Genomic DNA, 21,621 nt, shown 5'->3' with positions numbered 1-21,621 from the left:
GCCCCTTTCAGTGTGTATATGTCCAAACATTTGTCATAACTGGAATTGCCACAAAACTTTCTCATAAAGTGGAGTAAATCATAAAAAATATGCAGACCATCTTAAAGCCTTGCCCATCTTCTCAGTACTGAGAGGTGAGCCCTGCCTCACATAATAGAGATTCAGCAGGGCCTATTCCATTTAAAATGGTCTACCTTCCACTACTAATAAAGCAAAGTACTTCTCTTACAATATTCAAGAGTATTGCGACTGAATGGATATGTAACTACAAATTCACCTCCATTTTGCAGCCCCTGTCCCTCATGGATGGAGAGATATGTACATTTCCCAACATATCCTAGTTCAGCCCATCTCTGGGTTAGTCATATGCAAAACATAAGGGCTAAAAACTATATGAGAATATAAGGCTGGACTTCTTAAGATCCTCACAGATCAATATCCTAGTAACAATCTATGAACCTATAAATACTGGAGGCAACACAATGCAAGGTGAGACGGTAAAAACAGACATGTTGTTCACATTGCATACTTAGCGATTTCTTCAGTTATATAGTCCAGCACTATGAGAAATGATTGATGTAGAATGTCAAACATTTCTGAATAATTCACTGAGAAATGTAAATCCCAATGCAGACCTAGCATATGCCATGGTGTATCCCATCTGCAAACATTTTACGTAATTAGCAATATACAACACAGATTAGTAGAGTACAATCAATGCAAGTGAGCATGGATAGTACAACGCGTCATCTCTCAGCTTGTATTTCTACATTTTTTACTGGTTGCATTGTTCGTATTTCTACATTTTTCTCAGTTACATAGCAAAGCAAAGAAAAAGAAAATCATGGTACAATAAAATTAACACTCCAGAGTCATCAAACACATACATATAAAAATGTGAGAGAGCGCGCGGTCACACACACACACACACACACACACACACACACACACACACACACACACACACACACACAGTAATATGTTTACATCTACATTTTGCAAGATGGTTTGTTGATGCAGTATTCATCATTTCACTACATAGATACTATAGTCATGCAAATTAGAACCACAAGTGTGCAACATCATCAATGTGTACACTAATGAATAAAAAAAATAAAGCAACCTAACAAATCAGAAATGCACGTATTTTTATTGTATTCATTTGTTAACCAAGTAAGCCTGCACAAGTGTTCCTTTTCAGTGTTAACTGTCTGGTTAAGTGACTCGTTCAAAGCCACCCAGCAGAGAAATGAAGGTGAAATGAATCAAACCTTTTGTTGTGGACTGCAGAAAGCAACTCATTTTTTTATCATTTAGAATTTGTTTACTGAGGTAGAACACTGCTCACAAGTCACCAGTTTCAATCTCAGCCTGGGAATGCAAAGAAAGACAGAATTATATTTTGTCAGAGATAGTAACAATATAATGAAAGCACACTTCTGTAACCACTATTATTAGCTAAGAAAGATATAAAGAGTATATACAATTGTAGTATATATTATTTATAATAAATCAGGACACAGCTTATGTAGAAATTGAGGTGTAAGAGAACTACAGCTGTGTGATGTCTAAGTGGCTAAGATCCATATCAAAGGGTAAAAAGATCACAAGACAAACCATTCAGTAAAAACTACAGCAAAGTCACAGGCAAGCTAGAGTCTTCACTGTGTGACACCTTAAACATCCTATATTGGAGTCTTATATGAGATTTATAAATGATTTCTTAAGAACATCCCCCTGTCTCCGCTATATAGATTCTAAAAATCTTTTCGAACACAAAACTTAAATTTAAGCTTAATGTTCATCAGCATTATGGTGCCTGCAAAATATCACAAATAACTCAAAATCTAATGGCTAAAAGGCTACACAGACCAACCGTGCAGTAAAAACTGCAAGAAAAGCATAGACAAGCTAGAATCTTAACTCAGTCATATTTTAAACTTCTTGTAGTAGAGGCTCATAGGATATATGCAAATGACGATTTAAGGACATGCCACTATTTCAGCTATAGGGCTACTGAATTCCCTCAGCTTTCTGCCTTTTACTTTTTATGTATTTATGAGTACATTCAGGCCAATAAAGCCAAATCCTACTAGCTGTCGATATGCCACATTGCAGTCTTTTTAAATTTTGCCAGTATATCATAAGTGGATTATTTGGCTATACTTTAGAAACACAGAATTTAAAAACAAGCCTGATATTCATAAGCATTAGGGTGTCTGTAAAATGTTCTAAATGTTAAATAACATCCAAACTAAAGGATAAATGTCACATACTAAGTGGGAAAATAGGATAGTTGAGGGTAGTTAAAGATATTAGATTTTGTGAGTAGCTAGAAGGAGAAGTCATGTTAAACAAAAGATTATTTAAGTGAGAATTGCAAATCTGTACAGTAGAACATGCCATATAAGTGACAGTAACAGTGTTATTAGTATGACAGAGATAGTGATGTAGCTCAGATTGGGTGAAGTGCTTGCATGAGGGGCAATGACATTTGGCTGATCAGATTGAGTGGATTTTTAGTTGACGCCTAAATGTTGGATAAGATGAGGTGTCTTATTTACTTTAAATTTTTTGGGACTGAATAATACATCTACAAATGTAACTTATGGTAGTTTTGTAAAGCATGTGGAGGTTGTTTTTTTTTTTTATGCTGAGGCTATGAGGGGAGGTTATATACAAGTTGGAAGAGTGGAATGCCTTTACCTCTTGTTGTTTGGGGGTTTTAGTGAAAAACAGATATTATATTGCCACAAAACAGGAGACAGTTAACTATTTTTTTAATTGTGTAATCAAGGTACAAGGAGAAGTTAAGGGAGGAGTAATGCCAAATGCAATTCTATTTAAAAGAGGTAGTGTTTTATTTGGGGATGTTATTGTTGTGGTCATATGTATGAAAAGAGTTTTGTTTTTTAAGTATCCATTTAGTGTCAAAATAATAGGTTTGGTTTTGTCTGAGGTGAGAAGGTTTCTATTGGAGATCCTGTAGTAACGGATTAAAGAATCTGCTTGCAGAGCTGTGTGGAAGTTGGGTACTGAGAGGACTGTGTGAAATAATACCACATTATCTGCAGAAGGTAGAAGGGGAGATGAGGTAGGTCAAAGAGAAGTTCAGTTATTTATTTATTTATAAAGATGGAGAATAGTAGAGGAGCAAGTATGGAAATAATCTTACTCCTTTCTGAAGGCTGCCTGAAAATCAGGGTATGAATTTAGACAGAGAAGCACCAGCTGGTAAGGAATTTTGAAGTCAAAGTTGCAAACTGGGACTTATGCCTATTTGTAGTAAAGAAGGAGGATTTTATGGTCAACAAGGTGGAAAGCATTCGTGAAGCTCAAAAGACATGGTGCCAGTGAGCTGCCCTCTGTCTGTAGCTTGAATTATTTCATTTGGCAGTATTTATAGAGCTGTGGGCATACTGCAACCCAACCAGAGCACACGTTGTTTATGGGAGAAGAGGTTGAAGGTAGTAATGTACTAGATGAGTCGATTTTTCCAAGCAGTATGCTTACAATGGGAAGGAGACATATTTGCCTATACTGGGAATTTTTGGCGGAGTTAGATTAATTTGGGATTAGAATGATAATGGCTATTTTCCATATAGCTGGCAGGATATTTTGAGTAAGACAGACTCAAGATGTACTGCGGGGGGGGGATTCTCTACAGTGGTATATGAACCAGGGAGAAGGGCTATCTGCTACTGGTGGTCTGTCAGTTTTTATTTGTTGCAGATGTTCAAATTCTTATTTTGATTGTTTAAAGTGAAACTGAGGGATACAGAGAAGTGGTTCTGGAGGGGTTGGGGAGTCAGTGTGAGTGTTTAAAATGGTGGCTTGAAGAATATAGAGAGAAAGTCAGAGTGACTGAATATAGACATTGCTGTTGGTGGATTGTTTAGAATATCCCTTTCTGTCAGTTGATTTCTTTCTTTCCAGAACTAATTTAATTATTTAGCTAAGGATTTTTGAAATGTTTTCTTATGTTGGCTTTTGTGTTCTCATATTTCTTGTTTAGTGAGGTTTCTCACTTGGATACATTGTTGCCTATTGCTATTGGGGGGGGGGGGTTCCATGCCTGCCATAGACCATTTCTATATTTTAAAAGTTATTTCATTTTATGAGTTAGCTAATCATTTCTTTTTGGTTTGCAGAGTCAAGAAAGGACTGAACAAATGTGTCCTGGATGGATCTGAGTGCACAGGTGAGAACTTCTGTGGTGATATTAGGGCTATTCAGCTTTAAACTGAAAAAAAAATTATGCTGGAGTGGGCTTCATTATTTTTTTCATGTTTGAGTCTGTCTTAGGCCTGAATAAGATTATTTTTTAGGGGGGATGTTTGTTGTTTGTATGTGGGGGGCATATTGTGAAGTTCATTAATAGCTCAGTGCCTTAATCTTCTACACTAACTTCCAGACGCATATCACCATGAACACCAAGGACATGATGTAAAATACTGGGCCAGATTCAGGAAGCCTCCATGTAAGAGTTATAACTCTTACACGGAGGCTGCAGTGAAACTGTGTGATGTCAGCATGTCATGCATATGCATGAGGTGCATGAGGCATGCTGAATCACACTAGTAACTCTTACACGGTCCGTGTAAGAGAGTAGGGGGCGTGTCAGTAGGCTAAGCCCTGCAAGCGGACATGCCCCCGGAAGACAAGAATGGCTGAAAGTAAACAGCCACGAGAGAGGCCATGGAAATGTGCATAAACACACTACACAACACATGCCCCGATAGACCATCACTGTATAAAGTGAAGAGATGTAATAAAATTAAATTAAAACCTTTTTTTTTTTAAAACCCCGTAAATGTTTGCTACTGTGTGCGCGGGTGTGCTACTAGCGTAATCACAGTTAGCAATCAGTGGAAAAGGATATAAGAACTAAATATGCAAAGTAAGCCAAGAAGTAATAGCTTAGCGGTAGAGTTGCCGGCCTAAGAGTAAGCAGGCAGGGTTCGAGCCCCCACAACAACCTTTTTTTTTTTTTTTTTGTAAATAAGCACTAAAAAGCCCCCTGACAGTATTGTACACATGTAAATGTATTCCCTTTTGTAAAATGGAATGAAACGGAGCATATATTCTGAAGTAACACAATAACAAAAATAGTCAGAAATGTACTGATAGCTAAGCTGCTGTGAGACGGAGTGCCCGTAGCTGAGTAGTGTTTAAAAGCTGCAAACTGCGTGCCTGTTGCTAGGCATCGGTTTAACAGAGTGAAACTGTTTGCAACTAGCTGTACTTAGCTGAACATGTGTGTCACTAGCCAATTAAGGTTTATCCCAGCGCACACCGTTTGCGGTGCTCCCACAAGCTAACTGCCAGTGTGCATGCGTTAGCTCCGCAAACGAGCAGACCTGGTTTTAAGTGCTTAAAAGTGCTTTTGGCATGTTTGATTGACAGGTCTCAACTCATTTCTGTCAGGAAAATCAAAAATCAGTTGCCAGATTCGAACCCAGGATACCATGCACTAGAGTCAAGGTACTAAACCACTAAGCCATGACAGCAACACCTAGAAATGCAGAAATAGCATATATATGGGATAAAATCCAGAATGGAGCATGATAAAGCATTTTCAGTGAAGTAGATACAATTCCAAAATGGCCAATCAGAGAAATGTGCGGGAAAATCGGCATATATAAGCCCCATAGGTGGGAATACACAGCAGAAACGATTGTAGATCAGAGCTGCAGTCAGAATGAGTGGAGTAGGTGAGGGACGTTGCTTTCGAGCACAGCGTTGGGGCGTTGAGGAGTCCAGATACATGGTCTGGCTCCTTGTCCATCATCACGAGGCCCAACTCATGCAGGGCCAGGTCTTATGGGGAGCATATAGGGCAGAGGCATGGGACCAGTTGGCTCGTGATCTGACCAGTGCTACTGGCATTCCACGCACTGGTGAGCAGGTCCGTCACCACCATGCGGACCTGAAGTGACGCAAGCAAGACCAGTTGACCGAATGGATCCAGGAGGCCCGGGATATGCCCAACGCCCCACTACTGAGTAAGTCACATTTTACTTATGTATGTAAGGATTTCAACTAGCTGATACCATGGAGATGTGTAGTCCAATATTACTTTTATTACAGCTGCGGGTGTCCGCTCTATGAATCGCGAGGTGCATGCCCGTAGGCTGGTGCAGATGCGCCACCATGCAGGTTAGTAACCCCACCCAGTACTTGTAAATAAATATTATACTGTAGCATGTATCAGAACACTGCAGTGTATTGATTAAAAGTAATATAATGTGCAAGCAAGATTTGAAAGTCTGCAGGTATGGCTGCAACAAGTTCATCAGTATGCAAGTGTAACTGGAAATATAATTGATAGAATTAAACAGTGCTGTAATACAGATGTCCCACCATTAATTAAAATAGTTGCTATTACATAGATTACATAGATTACATAGTTACTATTACATAGATATCTATTACATAGATACTATGCTGATAACCTGTTTGTGTACGTTTCCAGATAGACATGGCACCTAAACGGAATCCTGCCTACTCTGCTGCAGAGGATGACGTGATCCACCAGAGCCTGGTGCGTGACTATGCCATCCTGTTCTCACGCACCACCCAGAATCAGCAGGAGAGGCCTGCACTGTGGCAAAACCTTGTTAGCAGGATAAATGATGTTGGCATGCATGATAGGACATATGAGCAGGTGAGACATCACTGCAGTGATTTGATAAGAAATGTCCGCCAGCGTGCTGCAGATATCCGCAGGCAACAGGCTGCCACAGGTGGGGGTGGCCACACATCCCCTCACCAGACAGGAGGGGCTACTGCTAAGTGTTGTGGATCCAGCCCCAGAACAACAGCAACCATCATGCATCCTGATGGAGGTTGGATCCACACAGCAGCAAGACAGCGGCGTGCAGGTAAGATGCCATATTCATTTATTGTTATTACTTTTACATTTGTTGACCCAGATAGTCTAGCTGGATATAAGTTCATTTTCAGTAGAGGCCTGTGGAGAAAAGCTCCACACATAACGTAATAAAGGCAGACAGACAAGTTGTCATTACAGACAGCCAACATAATAGAATTGTACACCAGCCTGTTAATTAAATCAACATACATGTAAGGAAGTCAAACAGTTTAGAGTCATACACAATGTACCGTTGGTTTCAAAGCAATCCTACCTAAAGCATAATGGTTATGCAATAAGGCAAAAGCCATATACATAATAGTTAGGGCTCAGAAGGGTAGAGAAGTAGAAGGAGTATGACAGATACAATGATATGGAAGAGGCAGGAGTCAAGAAGGGAAGTGAGGAAAAGAAGGAAGACAGTCAAGAGGAGGTGGGAGGGATGGGAGAAGTAGGTCAGAGCATAGAAGGACATCAAGGTGAAAGAAACAGGGTAGAAGCTAGTTTCTATGCACAATGGAGGGACGTTAGCCTGGACTCCAAGAAGAACAAAGCCAGTGGTTTTGGAAGTACAGTTTGAGTTGACGTTTGAAGAGAGGTAAGGGTGAGATTAGAGTTAACTCCTGGTATGTACATATGACTGTTCTGTACGCTGTTACTTCATGCACGCATAAGGTGTGCATGTGGTATGTATCTGTCATCATGATATATATACAGACATGATGTGCAGCTGATGTGTATAAGGGAACTAGTGTACTACTGTACTGTATCATGTGCAAAATGAATGGCACACATGTGCCCACTGACATTACTCTCTTCACACTTCCAGGTCCCTCCCATGTAGCAATGAGGCAGGCCATACATGCTGGTGAGTCTTTTTAAAATTATCTGTAAAACAATTTATAAAACTAGGAAGAGTAGTGTAACTCTGTAGTAGACATGCTGGTGACTGTGTTCACAATAACTGTAATTGACAGGTAGTAAATTGAGTAGTGTAACACGGTACTGATGTGTGTGTTTACTGTGGGGTGTGCATGTGTGCAAGTGTGCCTGTGCCCAAGTGTGCATGTGTGTTAGTGTCCATGAGTGCATGTGTCCATTTCTGAATGTGTGCATTAGTATTGAAGTGCATCTCTTTCAAATATGTATTGAGACTGTAATCTGTGTTCCATGTTTTCCTCCCGTAGGTTCTGGTGCTGCTCTGGTGACCTGCAGCAGGGAACCTGAATCTTGTGCCCCAGGTACTGATGATGATGAACTGTCTGTAATGGTGCAGGAAGGTGTGTTTGGGTCCGCCATTGGTCAGCCAATTGACAGTACACAGCTTTCAACCCCGTCAATGCGCACAGTCATCCTGCCGTTACATCCTTTGTCACCATTGTCCCTAGGTGATGGACAGTCAGCAGTGGGCATAGATCAGGGTAATGTGGTACCTGTGGTACATGCATCCTCACAAGGCAGCCATGTGCAGAGGCCTCCAATGGTACCACGCAGACAGTCGCCCATGGGTTCTCGTGGGGGCATCCGTGGCCGTACTGCCTCTGGCCAACGTGCCCAAGGAGGTATGTCAACCTCCACTATGTTTAGAACTGTCATGCAGGCACAGGCACGTATGGAAAGGTACACCAGACAGGGTCTGAGGGAGCTGAGAGCATGTCGCATAGCCATGACAGACGGCATGCATGATGTTGCGAATGCTATCCGTAACTTCACAGATGTCGTTGATAGACGTTGTGGGGGCATAGAACAGCTGCTCCACAACCAGATGTCCATGGGCCAGGGCGATGGTGTGCGTTTGTGACGTCGGCGTGGCCGTATGCCAGCAAGAGCACCAGCTGGCAGTGGCCGCGGACGACAACGGCCCACTCGCGCGCCTCAAGTGCCAGCACCAGCCCCAGCAATGCTGGGTCTGTGCTGTCATCCAGACGCCCCAGGAGACCACGTGCACGTGGCTCTGGACAGTCCCAACAGGGAACTGTGTCCAGTCAACACACCCCTGCTTCCGATGACAGTACCCAGTCTGGGTTAGTACCGGATGCCCGTAGCACCCTGCCAGGCACAGGTACCGTGTCCGTGCCCACAGACACTGATCTGGATGACCTGACAGGTGCAGTCTGTGGGTGTCCACAAAACCCTGTACATGGCAGCCATTATGTGGGACTGTGTGCGTGCTTACACACATGCAGAAACCTGGAAACCTAACACCTAGGGCAAACACATACACACACACACTGCACCAACAACGGTCCACCCTGTACTGCTGCCCCTCACAAACACACATACACACACATGTCAATTGGTGTTACCAGTGGCGGCTTGGGCATACCTAACCCACACCCTGTGCATATGATGACACTGTGCCACCTCCTGCATACTACAACATCGGTGCAGGTAAAGGTAAACACGTTGCTGATGCACAGGGTGACTACATAGATGTGTATAAGTAGTAACATGTTGGTAACTGTTGACTGTTGCAGTATAAATGTGTGTATATCCCAGCAGTCCTGCTGCAGTAACTGTATGAATGTCCTCAATTGTTATCTGCACCCATACTACTTAACAAAGTGTACCAGCTGCACACCATCACATGCTAACATTGACTATGGCAATGTGCATCTTGTGCTGTTATGTAGATTCAGCTACATGTATCTGTTCTGTCACACATGCATTTATACACACCCTGCTACCCACACAGATGCACACACTCACCTGCCATTCCCATTATTTATCACCCTACATGAGTAGCTGTTGATACATGACAGGTACACATTTCAGAAGTGCACTATGTTGTTTACTACTGGCATCCCTTCTCTACCTGTACTCACAGGGTTCAGGCAACCTCATCAGTTGGAAGATGTAATGTGCATCAGGTACTGTAGTACCCTGATTGCCACAGCAAACATGTTTCCCATACGGAAATGCACACACAGACACATCCCACATCCACACACTTGCCACATTCAGGCTTCAGAACACTATCTAGGTATATTCGGTACATGTGCGTGTTACAGTAGCATGTAACACTATACTGAGTACTGGCAGTTAGTTGTCTGTTGTCATGTTGTCTGTATAGAATAAAAGAATTGTTTGATTATCCTACTCCGTTTTGTGGACATTACTTGAAGAAGTGTTACCTTACATGTGTTATCAGTACCACCACCTTCTGTTTTGTAGTTTTGTTTGTATAGGGTGCTATCAACATCACTGCTTGTTAAGGGTAATTACCACCCTGCAGTGCATAGCCCCATGTGGCAAAAGCCACATCCCACCCCATCATTGTGCACACACACTAACCCCACCAACAGTAAAACACATACTTTCCATTTGCAAGATTCAAACCCATACCTAACTGTGCAATGACAGTAGAAACAGACACATTAGCAGAGTGCACTATTTGCAGTAGTTGGAGAAATCTTTACTAATGCTGTACTTAGAGGGTGCTGACATCATCTGTGTGTAGGAGGAGGGATGTGCACCCTGTAGTGTGTTCTCCCAGTTGGCAAAAGGCAATTAACCCTCCCAGCATAGTGCACACACATAAACCACACTCATACTAACACACATACATTCCCTTTGCAGGATTCAAACCCCTACCTAACTACGTTATGACACTGAAGAAAGACGCATTAGCAGAGCGCTATGCAAATTACTTGAGGACTTTACTACAGGAGATATAGTTATACAGTCCTGACATCATCACTGTTTCAAAAGGGGGATCTGCATCCTGTACCATACTGTCACGGTTGCTAATAGGGACATTTCCCACACACACACATCGATGTGTTGGAGGTTTGCATATGTGGGGGATCCAGAACTCCAGTGTGATTAGTATATGGTTTGATTGCAACAATGAGGGATATACTCCCAGTGGTGAGCAGTTTGTACTTATGTTTGTAAATATCAGCTCTACTATATCTGCCCCTCTTGTGGGAAGGTTGGTTACCTGTTCCATAGCCAAAGAATGTCCGATCAATGGGAACCTTAGAGCTTGGGTATTGTGGCTTGTGTAATGTTCACAGTCTATGTTTGGGTAGCTGGCATCACCCAGTATGATGGTGTTTGCAGAGTAATCTAAACTCTCCTGTGTCAGCATGAAGGCTGTGTGGGAGACCTGAGTTTGAGAGGGTGCTGTAAGAGCTCCTCTGTGTCTCTTTCCATGTGGTCCAGGGAGGTACGTCCCAACAGGTAGCTGACTGTGACCCTCCCCTTGTTCTGTCTGGAGGGCGGCACGTCTGTCAACAGCTCATGTCAAGCAAGTGCACACCCCTCATAAATGATGTGGAAACCTTCAAAGGCCCAAGGCCTGTTGAAAATATGGACCAGACTGCAGATACCTGTATAGAGTCATTCTGTGGACACATTCAGGAATGCATGGATCATGAAGCCACATATGAAAGCATGACCCAATTCTCCAAAGGCAGATGTCCTGGGCGGCGGACACCAGCCATAAACACACTATACAATAGAAGGATGGCGCCACTACATGATACAACAACCTCCCAAAATGTGAAGGCACCACTGATGAGTATTGGATGACAACTACAGGCACCCATATGATTGTCTAAGGCCATCTTTGAGAGAGGATTCCACAAGCCACTGAGGATAATCACAAGGCTGCCTGTAGTTATGTTAGTAACCTGAGTGGTACTACCCAGATATGCTCAGAGGTAATACAATATGTCACACAAAATATAAAACACACAGACATTGCCATCATCCTAGTGGACAGGTTCAATGCTGCCTTCTCTCCCACCACACCAAAGGGAACATATGTCTCGCAGCACAGTGCTTCCCCCCCTGACATCACAGATGCTCAGGTAAGAGATGCCCTTCCCAAAGCAATAAACACTGCATTAATGGGACCAGACAGTGTCCCAGGCTGTGTCCTACATGAACCACAAGAAGAGCTACACCCAGACATAACACCACTGTTCAATCCCAGCCTTAATACACAGTATGTGGCCAGAGAGTGGCATACAGCAACAGTGGTCCCTCAACATGCAGGTGGTGCTGTCACGGATCCTGGACACTACTCGCCCCATATGTCTGACTAGCTTTGTCTGCAAAGCTATGGCAAGGATCATCATGAACCTCACATATCTAGATATTGTGGACCTACAGACATGTCACCATACACAGTTTGGCTTTGTCAATGGCAAATCCTGCCTATCAAACCTGTTTGCTTTGTTTGAAACAGTCACCAAGGCCACTGTCAAGGGGTAGGAGGTCCACACAGCCTACCTGGACCTTGCATAAGCCTTGGATACAATACCCCACTTGTGCATTCTAGGGAAGCTCACCAGTGTACATAATAACCCCTATGTCACTATGGGTATTGCACAGTGGCTCAAGGGCAGAACACACATGGTAGAATTGCTGGAGCCATGTCAGCCTCCAACCTGGTACAAGTGGTGTCCCCAAGGCACAGCCCTAGGAGCTGTCATGTTCATTATATATTTGTCATAGGTACAGGCCAACATGGAAGTACTGTGGCTCAGCAAATCGCAGGTGACTGCAGACCGAACACCATAATCAACTCAACAGCTAACACACGCATCCTCCAAATGGGACTCTTGCAAACACACGACTTGTGCCACAGCCATGGCCTCAACGTGAATGACAGAAAGAGTATAGTCATCCCTTTGTCAAACACTAAGTGACCACAATGTACCACATATGTGTTAATCCAGTAAGTGCAGACCAAGGAATTATGGACCTTGGGGTACAGGTTGATAGCATTCTACCATTTGACAACAACATGGACAAAGTGGTTAGGTAAGCATGTTATATGGGCCACATCATCATGGGATCCACATGTAGGCCAGGGGAGGACATTGTGCCCCTTTACTCATCCCTCATCATGCCCATAATTGACTATGATGAACCTGTCGGCATGCACCTTACCAGACACCTGCAGCAACTGGGGCTACCACATATGTACCTCGACAAGGGGATCAAAGTGCTCAAACAGATGCCACATACTGACTGGTTAAAGTAGCAGCAGCTCTACTCAGTGACATACTACCTCTTCATAGGCAATCTGTGCCTGACATAGAAGGCCAGGTCATACCCTCATGTAATGGCCATGCTGCATCTCAGAATATCCAGATCCCACCAGGATACACGCTGGAAATACTTGAACCTCAGGAGTGATATACATAGGACATGGTGGAGGGGCACATTCACAACTCAGAGGCTCCCTTCATTCCTGATTATTATCCCAATAGAGATTAGGCAGACTGACTCAGTGACTATCTTCAAGAGCAATATTAATGACTGGATGTGACATTGTAGGGTTACCCTGGGTATCACTTATGTGTCACTGTGAGAAAGAGGCACAGTATACTAACCTTGGAAAAGGGCATAGCAAGACAGATTCACAATGCATGTTGAAAGGCACACACATTCTGGCTAGGTGGATACATGCCCTGGGCAGATATCCCTGTACGAACCTATGGACCTATGTCTCTTTTTCACCATTGGCCCTATGTGCTGTCAATCACCAATGTAATCTCAATACTCCGGTAGCATGTGCAAAGGTCAGTTGTCAGTCACCTCTATGGTACAGTTGTGGAATATGTGTGTCATGTAGTAATGTCACAGCTGCCACATGTACACAGTCAACCCTATCTCCTACCCATTGATATACATCACATGTATGAGATGGAAACACATGGCCAAACTGTAACAACAACATACAAGTCAGTCAGATGCATGGACACATGACTCAGTCATTGTCCATGCCACCACAGCTGATGTGGGATGTCGCTCACTGGGATACGTGATAGGGAACATGGAAGGGATCACTGAGCAAGTGACACAGGCTGGTAGACCCCTGACCTTGGTTGGCATCAGACCCTCACCAGGGATTCCGACAAATTAATGAATGCTAATGAATAAGTGTAGCTACAACACCCTAGCTGAATGGTTCTTAGCATGCAGTCACTGCATTGCTATGGAATACAGTCTTACCACGCCCACAACAGGTGAGAACATGCAGCTCCTGTACATTAACAACATGTAGACTTTATGCCCCAGACCAGGTGTGCATCCCTCACTACTAGGCTGATAGCATCTACATCTCACACTGTATATACACATCCCACATGCAGCATCTGCACAGAAGACCACGGTCATAATGTTACCCTGTGCAAATACCATGTATTCACATGTGGCAGGCATCACACATGGTAACTATTGAAAGTCACAGGTACATATGTGTATTTGGCACACACATACAGCATGTGTTCATTGCCATAACCGGTGTAATCAATGTCATGCATTATTGTGAGGGACAACCCACACACATGGGCATTCTGTGTGTGCACAACACACATGGCATGTCTGTAATCAAAAGCCATACATAATTGTGATATCGTTTAGAAAGGGGTATGTGCATCCTGTAGTGTTTTCACAGTTGCCAAAAGGGATATATTAATCATACACAATTAGCCCCCTTCACACACACACTTGCCGGATTCAAACCCCTATCTAACTATGTTAAGACACTACAGACGGACGCATTAGCGCAGCGCGCTATTCGCATTACTGGGGAATTTCTTTTCCCCTGATATACTTATAGGGTGCTGACATCATCAGAGTTTAGAAAGTGGAATGATCATCCTGGTATGTTTTCCCAGTTGCCAAAAGGGATGCTTCTTTCATACACACTTACACACACACTTACCCCCCCTTCACACACACTTGCCACCTGTTGGAGTCAAACCCCTACCTAACTATGTTATAACACTATAGACGGACACATTAGCACGGCGCGCTATTCGCATTACTGAGAGAACCCTTTTCTCCAATATACTTATAGGGTGCTGACATCATCAGAGTCTAGAAAGTGGAATGATCATCCTGTGGTGTGTTTTCCCAGTTGCCAAAAGGGATGTTTTTTTCATACACACTTACTTACCCCCCCTTCACACACACTTGCCACCTGCTAGATTCAAACCCCTACCTAACTATGTTATGACACTAAAGACGGACGCATTAGCACAGCGCGCTATTCGCATTACTGGGAATTTCCTTTCCCCTGATATACTTATAGGGTGCTGACATCATCAGAGTTTAGAAAGTGGAATGATCATCCTGTGGTGTGTTTTCCCAGTTGCCAAAAGGGATGTTTCTTTCATACACACTTACCCCCCTTCACACACACTTGCCACCTGCTGGATTCAAACCCCTACCTAACGATGTTATGACACTACAGACGGATGCATTAGCACGGCGCGCTATTCGCATTACTGAGAGAATCCTTTTCTCCAATATACTTATAGGGTGCTTACATGATCAGTGTCTAGAAAGGGGGATGAGCATCCTCTGGTGTGTTTTCACATTTGCTAGGGGTAACATTTGGACCAAGTGTGTGAGCATGCCCAGTTCAGCCTTCCCGTGGCATGTTGTGTGAAAGATGTCTCATTTATCTAAGTGTGTGAGCATGCCCAGTGTGGGCTTTACATATGTTGAACTCTGCAGCCCATCACATTTGTGGATGAGTGTGACCTTCAACAAATACCTGCAGTTTATGGTTGTGTGTTCTGTGCCATGTTGTGTAGTTACTGTCCAAATGCTTTTGTGTGAACAAAACGGAGTATACTGTGCCTGCAGGTTTTGCATGGGATACTTTGCACACAATTGTCAACATCCGTTCATACTGACCTAACACTGTAGCACTGTCTAGTGTAGTGTTTCAGTACTTTCACTGTGGTGGTCAGTATCCTGGGCTTTAGTCCTATCACTGCTTTACATTTCCATAGTGTGCACAACAGCCTGGTTAGGGTCCAGTTGTGCACATCTGCACAAAGGCAGTGCCTCTACAGACCCTGTTAATTGCTGCCCCATAAGCTTAACAAGTGTAGTCTGCAAATCTATGGAGAGGATCATAATTGAGCTCATAAACAAAGATATAGGGGACATGCAGACATTGTACCCATCCCATTTTGGCTTGGTCAGGGCAGATCATGCCTTTTGTACTGGGTTGACATCTTCAAATTGGTCACTTAGGCCATTGTTGGGGAAAGGCAGTCCATACCGCCTACCTTGGCCTTGCAAACACTTTCAACACAATACCCCACTCAGGTATTGTGGAAAACCCTAACAACTGAAATGTAAACCCATATGTCACAAGATGGGTTGCAAACTGGCTTAAGGACAGGACCCACAGGGTTAGAGTTGCTGGCACTATGTTAGACTCCAGGCTGGTCACAGGTGGTATCACACAGGGCTCAGTCCTTGGCCCCCATTGTTTGTCATGTACTTCCCAGAAGTACAGGCCAACATGGGAGGACTTTGGATGACAATGTTAGCAGATGACTGCACACTGGGCACCATATTGGACAGTGCATCACACACAGATATCCTTCAGAAGGGACTCACAGTAACTGATAGCTGGTGCCAGGGCCATGGCCTGCAGTCAGAGTGCACAACATGTGTAGACATACCCTTCAGGAAAAGTAAGGTGACCCCAAGCTACCATATAGGTGGCAATCCTCTAAGCACAGAGGAGGTTATCATGGACCTGGGGACCCAGGTTAACAGTCGCCATTCTTCTGAGACTCACATTGCTAAAGTGGCTAGGAAGACCTTCTACATTGCCCACCTGATCAGGATGGGATTCACATCCAGATCTAGTGGGTCATTGTTCCCCTGTACTCTTCACTTATCAGACCGGTGATCGAGTCGAATGCCCTATTCTGGCTGTATCTCACCCAACATCTGCAGCAATTGGAGACACCCTGACTGTACCCACCTAAAGGATCAAGGAACCCCAACAGCTGTCATATGCTGCCAGATTGAAGACACTCACACTCTATTCACTCACATACCATCTGCTTAGAGGTGACATGTGCCTGACATGCGAGGCCATGTCCAAACAGAGATTAATGGGCATGCTCCACCTCAGACTCAGAAGATCCACCTGAACCACTAGTGCAGGTGACTTACACCTTAGCAGGGATGTATGTTGGACATGTTGGAGGGATGGAGTTATCACTCGGAGACTTCTTATGCTGTGGAATACAATCCTGGTCCATTTGAGGCAGAGCACCTTGCTGGCTGTGTTCAAGAGGTATCTTGACCTAATGCTAGTTGGAGAATGTGTTTGTCCATCAACACATTGTAAGCGTAGTTCGACATGTCATATGTCTTGTTTAGTATACTGTGCCTCTGTCTACCTGTGACATAACATTGATACCCAGGGTAAACCTCCCATCTCCCATCCACTCATTAGGATTCCTGTTGAGGGACTCAACCAGTGTCTCTATGGACAACCTGTACTGGTAGTTTACTCATGTGTGGGATGGCTTCTGTGTTTTGGATAATGCAGTACAGCCTGTCCTATATATGTCAGTGCTGGGGTTCAGGTCCCTCATGTGCATAGCTCCCTGCCATTCAGATTGTACAAGGTGCAGCATGTGCATTGATTCCAGCTTGGACATGGCTTTCTACATCAGGCACAGCTTGCATCTGGGTGGACAGCATGGCAGTGTGTGGAGCTGCACTCTGTTTAATCAGACTACACATTACATGTGTTCCAGCTCTGTCATACTCCTGGTGAGGTACTGTTGTGGACTTTACAGGTGCTTGATGTGTGTGCATGAGGTACACCCCACAGGGGCTGTTGTGGTCATTTCTAATGCTGATGAAAGATAACTGCAGAACCAGAATGACCTCCACTTAGCTGGATGTCAGACAGCATGGACCATACAATCACATCTGAAAACAGGACCCTCTCCACAAAGGGAAAGTGTCCTGTCTGGTGGACCCCAGCCATAAACAAACTGTATGACAGATAAGGGTTACTAATGCAAGACAGAGCTACATCTCCAAAAGGGAAGACAGCTGTGATCAGCACTAGTAGAAAGCTACATTATCTCATAAAGACATGCAAGGTCAACTTGGGGACATAAATCACCAAAGACAATGAAGGTAACCACACTGCTTTCTTCAGTTATGTCAGACACCTGGTTGTGAACCCTCGGATATGCTCAGAGTACACAACAACATATATTCCAGTGACCTGACAGATATTGGCAACATTCCGGCGGACAGCTTCAGTGCGATTTACCCCCTCCCTCACCCCCAAAACAAGATAGTTATCACTGCTGTATGTAACCTCACTGTCATCTTGGATGTCCATGTGAGAGCCACACTCAGCAAAGACAAGTACACAGCATCCATGGGACCTGCTGGTATCTCCAGTTGCATGTAAACTCCAGAAGGGGCTGGACCCATATATACAACTGCTATTTAACCTTAGTCTTGCTACAGGATATGTACCTGAACACTGGCATACGGCAACAGTGGTCCCACTCCACAAGGGGGATGCCTCCACAGACCATGGCAACTACCACCACACAGGCTTAACCAGCCTTGTCTGCAAAGATATGGGAGGAGTCATGGAGCTCTTACACAGACACATTACTGACCTACGGACCCTTGTTCCCACCTAGTTCAGCTTTGTACAGGGCAGATCCTGCCTTTTGCACCTTTGCACCCGAAAAGTACCTACCATGAAGATCAGGGTTCTTCAACACATGTCATATGCTTCCAGAATAGAGGAAGTCCAGCTTTGTTCAGTGTCATACCGCATACTTACAGGTGACCTATGCCTGACATACAAGACCATGTCCAATCAGGATTTGGTGGACATACTCCACTGCAAGCAATCCAAATCCACCAGAGCCATGAGAGCTGAGTATTTGAACCTCAGCACATACATGTATAGGACATGCTGGAGGGACAGAGTCATAACTCAGAGGCATCTCACACTCTAGCAGAGTATCCCAGTTCATGTTTGACAGAGTCCCTCACTGACTCTCTTCAGGAGACATCTGGACAACTGCATATGAGACGGAGGCACAGACTAGACAGAGACACAGTCATGTTATTCAATTACGTAAGGGGGTCATAATGTGTCACTACTAAGTCAGAGGCACAATATTCAGAATCTAGTCTGTACACTTATTACCACTATAAGGGGTGGCAATAGCCACATCACTATGGCTAGGCTTATACATGCACTAGGGCAGATAGCCTAGTAGTACACTATGACACTATGAAACACCGGTGTATGTGTAGCTATTGTCAATCAAACAGTATGATGTGGCTTGGGGGGCTTGATATCTCCCTGTATTCCAACATTGTTTTGTCTATTTCTTCTAGCATGTCTAGGGATCAGTTGCTAGTGTCCTCTCCTGCTCAGCTGGTGAACCTGGGAATATTGAGGCACTGTTACAGTTGCCTCATGTACACTGACAACCCTCTCCTTCTGCTATAAAACACACATACATGTGAGAGATGCAACTATATAGCCAAAGTGGAGGCTGAGCTCTCTCAACATAGGACTAGTAAGACCAGAGAGAGGGTGAAGGTAACCACACACACATCTTTAATCCAGTCTCACATGGCACTGTCACAACTTAAGATCATACACATAGACACACAGAGACACTCTCGGAGGCTCTGATCAGAAGTCTACCAGAATGGCGGTGGCCACCACAGCAGACACTCACACAACTGCCTCCACAGGGCACAGCACATGCAACACATTGACCACAGAGTCGGTGTGCCAAACAGTCACAGCCCTTAAGGCCAAACACAATGCCAGGCACACTTGTCATAGGTGACTCCACAGTCAGACACACTGATGTCCCACTCACCAGATCAGGTACAGAGGAGGTCACAGTAAGCTGCCTATCGGGCACTGGAATCCACCACATAATGCAAGCACTCAGGTCACTAAACTGCAAGTACAGGTCTGACCCAGTCATAATCCATGCTGGTGTGAACGACCTGAGATGTACCTCCCTGGACTACATGGAAAGAGACATAGAGGATCCCTCTGATTATGTAGGCAAGGCAGGTATGACCCTGACCTTCGGCAGTATCCTACCTTCACCAAGTATGATGCCACATAAACAGAGACAAGATGATCAGCTGTAGTATTTTGCTTAGACTATGGTGTCATTCTAAGGGGTCCAATGTCTGTCTGCCTGGGATGACATGCTGGACAGGCCACGGTGATTTGCAAGGGACGGCTTGCACCTGTCACCCCTGGGCTTCGGATTTCAGATGATGCTCTTGCCACCCCATTGTGCCTTTTTATGCAAGATTCAGATTCTACACCTACCACCCTAGCACACAGTAAAGGAAAGACACTAAGGGTAATGCTGCTCAATGCCCAAGGTCTCAACCTCAAGCTGCACACACTCTATGCCCTTCTCAGTATGTAGCACATTGATGTCTGTGCTGTGCCTGAAACCTGGTTCACAGCTTCTGACAGCACCCGGCACTATCGGGTGTTACCTCATATCATGCATTCCGGCACCAGCATCCCGACAACACCAAGAAGGATGGTGGGTGTCCATATTCATCAAGGACACCCTCACCTCATGGTTGGTGGCAACACACGATGCATCGGAGACTATCCAGGTGCCAGTGACCGTAGGCAAGACTGCTCTGCAGTTTGTAGCATGTTACATGCCACCCGCTCAAACTCAGGTACCTCACACAGCTATCTTGCAAACACTGAAGGGGATAAATGTATCTCCAAACACCATCCTACTGGGTGATTCCAACTATCCACATATAGACTGGGATCACTAATCATGCCACAACACTCTAACACAAAGGTTCCAAGAGTTCATACACTGAAATGCCATGGAACAACTGGTCCCAATCCCCTCAAGTGGAGGCAACATACTAGAACACATCATCATGAACATGGGGTCACACTGTTCAACACCAGACATATACCCATCATTGGTGAGATCAGATCATGGACTACTCTCAGTGGGAGTCCACATCCCACCCACACCCCAGATGGGAAATGAAATGGTGAAGACCTTCTCAAATGCTGACTTCACATTTCTGAGGACTGGTGTGGTCTCTTTCAAGGCCCCCAGGCCAGCAGACACCATTACCCAAGCCACTGTATCACTTAGAAATGCCTTCTACCAGCACCTCCAGGACTGCATGGTTCAGGCAATCCCAAATAATAATGACTCTTTGTACCACAGGCAAGCATCCAGTCTGGTGGACCCTAGCCATAAACAAGCTGTACAACACAAGGAAGGAGCTACTACAAGATAGAGTGTAATCCGTAGGGGGGAAGACACCCCTGCTCATTGTGAATAAAACACTGGGTTCCCCCATACAATCATCCAAGGCATGTTTTGAGAGTAAACCCACTCAGGACTCCAGGGACAATCATGAGGCCTTTTTTACCTATGTTTGAAACCTGGGAGGAAACTCCCAGATATGCTCAGACTTAGTTCAGAATAATGTTGATATCACTGCACCTACAGACATTGGCAACATACTGGCTGACAGGTTCAGTGCAGATTTCTCCCCCCCCCAACTGGGAGGGTATGTACACCAGAGGATTGTAGCCCCCTAAACATCTCCACTGCTGGGGTGGGAACTGCTCAATCCAAGGCAGAAAACACTTTATCCATGGGACCAGATGGTGTCCCCAGTTGTGTGCTCCATGAACTCAATGAGTAATTCCACCCGCAGTTAGGGCAGCTGTTTAATCTTAGCCTCACCTCAGGATATGTTCCCAAGGAGTGGCATACAGCAATGGTGGACCCACTTCACAAAGGAGGTGCCTCCACCAACCCCAGAAACTACCATCCCATCAGCTTGACAAGCCTGTTCTGCTAAGCTATGGAGAGGATCATAATGGGAATTCTAAATGAAGACATAGGGGACTTGCAGACATTGGATCCAATCCAGTT

The sequence above is a fragment of the Protopterus annectens genome, chromosome 3.part1, assembly GCF_019279795.1.
Source record: "Protopterus annectens isolate FY-2018-M chromosome 3.part1, PAN1.0, whole genome shotgun sequence".
NCBI lineage: Eukaryota > Metazoa > Chordata > Ceratodontiformes > Protopteridae > Protopterus > Protopterus annectens.
The sequence above is the reverse complement of the archived record's forward strand: the minus strand, read 5'-3'. Positions refer to the sequence as shown.